The sequence below is a fragment of the Choloepus didactylus genome, chromosome 9 (genome assembly GCF_015220235.1).
Source record: "Choloepus didactylus isolate mChoDid1 chromosome 9, mChoDid1.pri, whole genome shotgun sequence".
NCBI classification, from domain to species: domain Eukaryota; kingdom Metazoa; phylum Chordata; class Mammalia; order Pilosa; family Megalonychidae; genus Choloepus; species Choloepus didactylus.
This window is the reverse complement of record NC_051315.1, coordinates 37,180,151-37,186,485: the sequence shown is the minus strand read 5'-3', so window position 1 is coordinate 37,186,485 and position 6,335 is coordinate 37,180,151. Positions and strand designations below refer to the sequence as shown.

Sequence of the window (6,335 nt, the reverse complement as noted above, 5' to 3'; positions counted from 1 at the left end):
GGCACACAGAATAGTACCTCACATTAATTGACTGCTGACTGCAGTTTTCTGAATGTTACGAGGTTCTGATGCTGTTACGTGTCATCTGGAATGGACTCAAATATTGTTGCAGGTAAATGTCTTTAAAAGCTACACCCTGAGAATCATTTGTATTCTTGTTGTAGGGAAAGGTGAGGTTTAGAGGGTGCTAAACAGGGAGGAAGCATTTCTAGGGACTCCTGAACAAAAAGTCTTTGCGCTAGGGAAGCAAACGGATTCCTGGGCCTCTAGGAAAGGCCTCTAACAGGGGTTACCTGTGAGTTTTTTCTTTTTTTGAGCCCAACTAACCACAAGAGACTGGTGTTTTCTTTGCAGATTGAAGAACCACCAAATGCTGGAGGGGAAGTGAAAAATCCCGTGGCTCAGAATGCGTTTTGCCAAGGGAGCCCACATTTTCATCTGATGTGTCACCTAAGCAATGCCTCCTACTTCAATTTATTATGTATATAAGACAAATCACAAGATGTTACCTGTCGCAAATACTAGACCTAAATGTGCCAATACACACGTCACTGCTAACTGCCTTTGCAGATTATAGCTTCAGTTCCACTTTCTCCCGTAGATCCTGGACCTCTGTACTCCAAGGCACCGCCAGAGTACAGTTCAGAGTTCAGCGGAACAGGAAACCTTGAGAAAGACTTGCAGGAACAAAGAGAATACTGGGTGTAAATGCAGTTCTACTGCATTGCAGTGCCACTGTGCTCTGGGATTTCTGGGGGTCCATTTCCACTGATATCGAAATTTGCTTTGTAATCTGGTTCCTTCAGAGTACTGTTTTCCCATCGTAAATGCAGGCTTCAGCCTGAAATAGTCATCCACCACGTTTGAAGTTTTGCCTTTAACAACCTGACATCTGGAAACCGCCTCTTCTGAGTTCTTTGTAGTAAAACAATCTCAAAAAGGATGGATGACATCATAAAAGCACATCATCTGCGGTGTCCTCAATTCCACTAACAAAACATTCATTAGGCATCCCCCCCTTTCCATGTTTAATTGATTAAGGCAGAGAGGTTTACTGTTTGGATCTCATGCAACATTAACCAAACCAAAAGAATGCGGATGCTTTACAGACACAATGTCATTCATGGTCACGTGATCCCAGCAACACGAGGTAGGGAAGCTCCTTGCTGAGAAAGGGGATCAGAATAATCCTGCCTATTCTCCAAAGGCTTGACACTCTGCTATCCTGTCAGAGATGTCAGACCTGTGCATTAATACTAAACAGAAATACGAACACCCCACCCCCTTCTCAAAAGATGCCAACAATCTTTCAACATAAGCAGAGCTGCCACTCATTAGTTGAAGTACGCCTAAGCTCTAAAACGTTAGATTAAAATATGTGCCTTTCTCAAGTGAGAAAAAATTCAGCTAATACATTGCTCTTCTGAGTTTTTAACTGTTGGTAAAATATTTATTTTTATCAATCAAAATTTTTTTAGAGCTGCAGGAACAAAGGTCATCAAGTTTTGTTGGTTCCTCAATGAAAAAATAAGAAAAGGTAGGTATCCTGGCAAAGTAAAAGACAACAGGTCAAGCTGATCTTGCTCATGCTGCATATTTGAGTAGTTAGCTGCTTCCCGGAAGGAACTCCTTCGAGGCCAGGAAATGGCTTGTCCTAAAGCTGGCAATGATGCCAGAAATGAGAGCGTCTTAAGGATGACTCAAATAAGGGAAACAGACCAGCCAAAGTTTAATTCCGTTTTATTTTCCACTTTTAGTATTTTTCAAATTATACAACATGCAGTCTGCCAGTGTATCCATACATCTTCATTTTAGAACCTAGAAGATAACCAAAATTTTTTCCTGGGCCAGAGGAGGGTTGTTTCCAGATCTTTCCTTATACTTACTATATTACAGCATCATTACTTGATATAAACTGCCAATCTCCTCCTCAAACCACCAAAACAGGTCTGTCCACAATTTATTATATTTTTTAAAAGAAAGCTACTGTACAGATACATAAAGCCCAGAGAACACGTCTGCAGTACACGCTACACACTTTACAAACTAGACATATAATTCTACAGAATGCCCTACTCCCCTTATATCCGCACACAATGAAAAATATTTAAAATTGATACACAATTTTTAAATGAGTAAGCAGACTTTGTGGAGCACTGCTTCCTTCTGCAATTACCTGGCCCTGATCCAATATATTTTTTTAAAAATCTAACTTGTTAATGTTAAATAAAGCAATTCCAGATTATGATGATTCCTTTAGCTTGCTGAAGATATTCAGGGTGAGATAACGCAGTAAAATCCTCCCCTTGTCCTTTGCCAGTGAAAAACTTTCCCTATAGATTATATAGCTAGAGTCCAAATGTCTCCTCCCCTGCTAAAATAATGCACTTCAGAGAGGAAGTTAAGAGCTTTTATTTTTTTTCAGTCATTCCTACAGAGCAATGGAGTGTGGCAAGTCTCCCTCTGAGTACTGCCCTTCACTGGGACAGGAATATCACTTCCTTATTTGACCTTTCGAGCTTTGAAAATCACTAGAGCCTACAATCTAGATACACATGTATTTCATTTATCCCAATATTTCTATAAATTCTAATTTTCTTAATCATATACTATTACCTTTAGAAGTCATCCACTTTTATTGATCTGCACACTAATTAGTCCTCCCTCCATTCAACAAACACAAACCATACAGCATTTGAAGAGATGATGCATCTGATAGAATTCCTTAGTAACTGACCAAAACATTTGGCATTAATATATTTTAGTTCCCAACTATAAATCTTGATATCTTAAACAGCATTCCTCTAATTTAACAACCCTGCAGGTGCAGCTTATTGGTATAAGCCATCTGGTTAGTCCCTTACAACATCAAAGGGATGCTATAAACTTCCAAGAAATATATAATTATTCCCAGAGAGGAGAAAAAGGCAAATACTCACACTAGCAAAAAGCAGCATACAACCAAAAAACATCATAGGCTTAGCCATTCAGCAGTGTCATTTTCACATTTAGAGTTCAAGTGTAAAGGAACGATAGTTTAAAACCAAATTTGCTTAAAGGTGGTTTTTTAAAACAAGTGACCTACAGAGTATATGGGTCGACATAATAACTGGCTTATCATACAAAGTTATATTTTGGAATCTGTTTGAATACATTGTATAAGCCATCCCAATAATCAGTGTACCTTTTAGTCACAGTGTGGGAAAATTAGTTTAGAGGTCCTATAAAGATTGAAGCTAGGTGAACTGACTGGCTGATCAGCAACTAGCAGAATTATCTTTAAGAGACATCAAAGCCAACTTTCTCTGTGACTAACAGTAAAGTGAAGTTTGTGAGTCCCTTGTACAGGTCAAGTACTATGGAACTACAAGAGAGTGTCTGAAACACAAAAGGGCCAAACAGTTCTTTAGAAGTAGAAAAGTGAAAATTACTTTGGAAAGAATCTAAATCAATCTATTTGGTGATGGATATTAACGAGAGAAAAAAAAATTACTGACCTTTGTTTAATTTCCAAACACAAAGTAATACACTTGCATCATGTACAGTAGTGGCATGACAATTATTCATTGGCGATCGTCTCCAAGACCAGTGTTTCAGCTTTCAAAATCACAGTTAAACATGTTAATAGAAGGTTATAATCCGTGGCATATGTTACTACCTGATAAGGTTAGCGAAACCTGTGACCTTCCATCAGACTTCAACTAGAGATCAAGCAGTTACACTGGGGCAGAGGGGAGTGGGGAGGTAATGGCAACAACATAAGAAAATCAAAAATAATTAAAAAAAATCAAGTGAATACAAAATGGTCATCTTTACTAAATAAATACTTCAATAGAATTAGTAATCTTTTCTTTCTCCTTACTCCTCCCCCAAAAAGAAAAAACATAAGAACAGTGCAATTTTTCATAAATAAATTAAGTCAAAACAGCTTTGCTTTGCTAGGGAAATTTTATGTAAGAGTTTGGAAGTCAATTTACAGTTGTCAGCAAATTTTATACACACACACACACACACACACACACACACACACACACACACAAATTATCTTCAACCTTGTGTCCATGTGGCCATGGGAAAGCCCAGTGTCTCCCCAGCAGTGAAAGCGCCAAGGGACAATGCCAGCCAACTACCATGGGCATGCACAACTGGCAGGAGGGGTGCTCTACTTGACATTGATTTGCTTGCCTTGACTTACCCCCAAATGTGTCAAAATAAGTAGCAGCACAGAAGACCAACTTCAATGAATCCTTGCCAGTTTCTCTGAAATTGTGCTAACTGAAAACCAATCATTTTAATATGCACAATCAGAAGTAGAGGTTGACTCAGCTAGAGTTGTGTTTTTCAATAAAACAATATCTAAATATAAAAAATCCATCCATACTTATTTCTTCTAATTCCACCTAAGAAGATGAAACCTATCTATATTTTGGTGCCAAAGAGAATCCAAATAAACAGTCTGCAATGATGGGTTAAAATAAGTTATTTGTAACAACTTAATCATAGTCAGGCACAAAAAATTGTCAATTAACACTCCCACCCCCTTCCCCACCCCCACCCAGGGCTTCTGTTTTCAACTGCTGCAATGATCCTAGATTTCTTCAGCAATACCCCTCACAACTTTAACACGGTTCCCTAAAGAGGCCATCCCCAATGCAAGCTCCAGAAGGATCAAGGAGAAAGAAGTGAGGAAGGGGACAGCCCCTTTTGTACCCATCCAACTCTGCAGCACTTTCAGCACGTTTGTGGGAATGGTGTTCACAGCAGGCTGGCTGAGAAATGAAGGGGATAGTCACTGCAGGTTCTATAGCAAGTAGCTCAGAGGTGAATTTTATGACTTTTTGCATTTACACAGATGTGTTTGAATGAACAAATTCTACATTTCTACTATCAGATTGTTTTTCTGCCTTGAAGAAATCTGCTTTGCATTTTAACAGGTGCCATACTAAAAGATGTATTTTACATATCCAAACATATGGCCAGGATATTCAAAATGCTTCTTTGGGGCAATTTGTTTCGGAAAAGTGTTCAGAATGAAAATTTTGTACCCAACAGCAGCACTTTTTTTTTGTTGTTCCCTAAAAATATAAAGTAATATGTTTATTTTACAGGAAACCAGAGTTGCGGCAGAGCGTGATCAGCTGCCTCCAGGGCACTTGGTTGTTGCAGGTCCCCCTCCAGGGACCGGCAGGTAGGGTGCTCCCCGTGACAGTGCATGCGAGAAAAGAGGCTCCGGCAGCCACCAGGGACCACCCGGCGCCCCGGAGGCCGAGCCGGTGGCAATGGTTCTGAATAGTAAGTGGATCTTCTGCAATCATCTCCTTCAGGTTTCTCAGGAAGAGAAGAGTCCAAGCACACGTGTGTACACACAGAAATTCTACACAGCTCAAAATACCTGAAACTGGTGTACTGCAGATGGCTGGAGTAAGCAAGTGTGAGAGAAAATGGAAATTGTGTAGAAGGGGGAAAAAATAGAGGAATTGGTGAGATTAATGTAGTCCTTGACATGCTACGTGGAGTCGTATCTGTTGAGAGAAAAAAAGAACCAAAGAAAGAACATATGAGTTAAAGAACGCAGTGGAAGTTCACGCTTAAGAAAATGTTTTTAAAAGTTCTAGGTGTTTAAACCGAACTGCCCAACAAGATACAATGCAAGCCACATATTTAATTTCCAGTGGCCACATTAACTCAATATCGAAACATCGTCATTTGAACATGTAATCAGTAGAATAAACTACTAAGATACTTTATAGTCTTCGTGTCATGGTAAGTCTGAAATCTGATACTTATTTTATACTTTCAGCACATCTCAATTTGGATTAGCCACGTTTCAAGCTGCTACCACATTGAGCAGGAGGGGTCCAGACCAAGCCCCCTGGCCCGCTGAGGCATGTTTTTCTGCCTCTTGTGTTTGGTTTTGCTCTGAGTATTTGGCCCTAAGAATCTCAACCTTCTCTTCCAAAAGTCGATTATCAGTTGGAGCTATGTATATTCAGAGTAACATAATGCATTTTCTCTTCCTCAGGGGGACTCATGTACTTCTTACTGGCCAGCACCTGTCCCTGACCCAGGCTCCCTCTAGAGAGAGTGTTTCACCTCTACCAAGCACGAAAGTTGCCCAGTCGTGCATCCCGTTTCATTTCCCTCTGCTTCTGCTAGAGCTTCACCTGGTCACAGATCTCCCACATGGAAGGTCTGGACGAACTTCATTTGGAGTCAAGCCCGAGTGGCCTTTGCCAACTTTTGGTCAGACCCCAGTAAGTTCAACTTTCAGAAGAAACTACTCCAGCTGGAAGCCCTAGATCTGCCTGCAATCTTGTCTGTGGGTTTTGTGCAAA

General features: G+C 40.0%; 1 protein-coding gene across 1 annotated transcript in view; it reads right to left on the bottom strand.

The window, feature by feature from the left end:
- Positions 1-1,723: 1,723 nt before the first annotated feature.
- The window catches only part of KIF5C (kinesin family member 5C), a 161,726-nt gene continuing 157,114 nt past the window's right edge, over positions 1,724-6,335 (bottom strand). The window contains exon 26 of the mRNA XM_037849932.1: positions 1,724-5,522. The gene's annotated coding sequence lies outside the window, so the exon portion shown is untranslated. The remainder of the gene's footprint in view (positions 5,523-6,335) is intronic.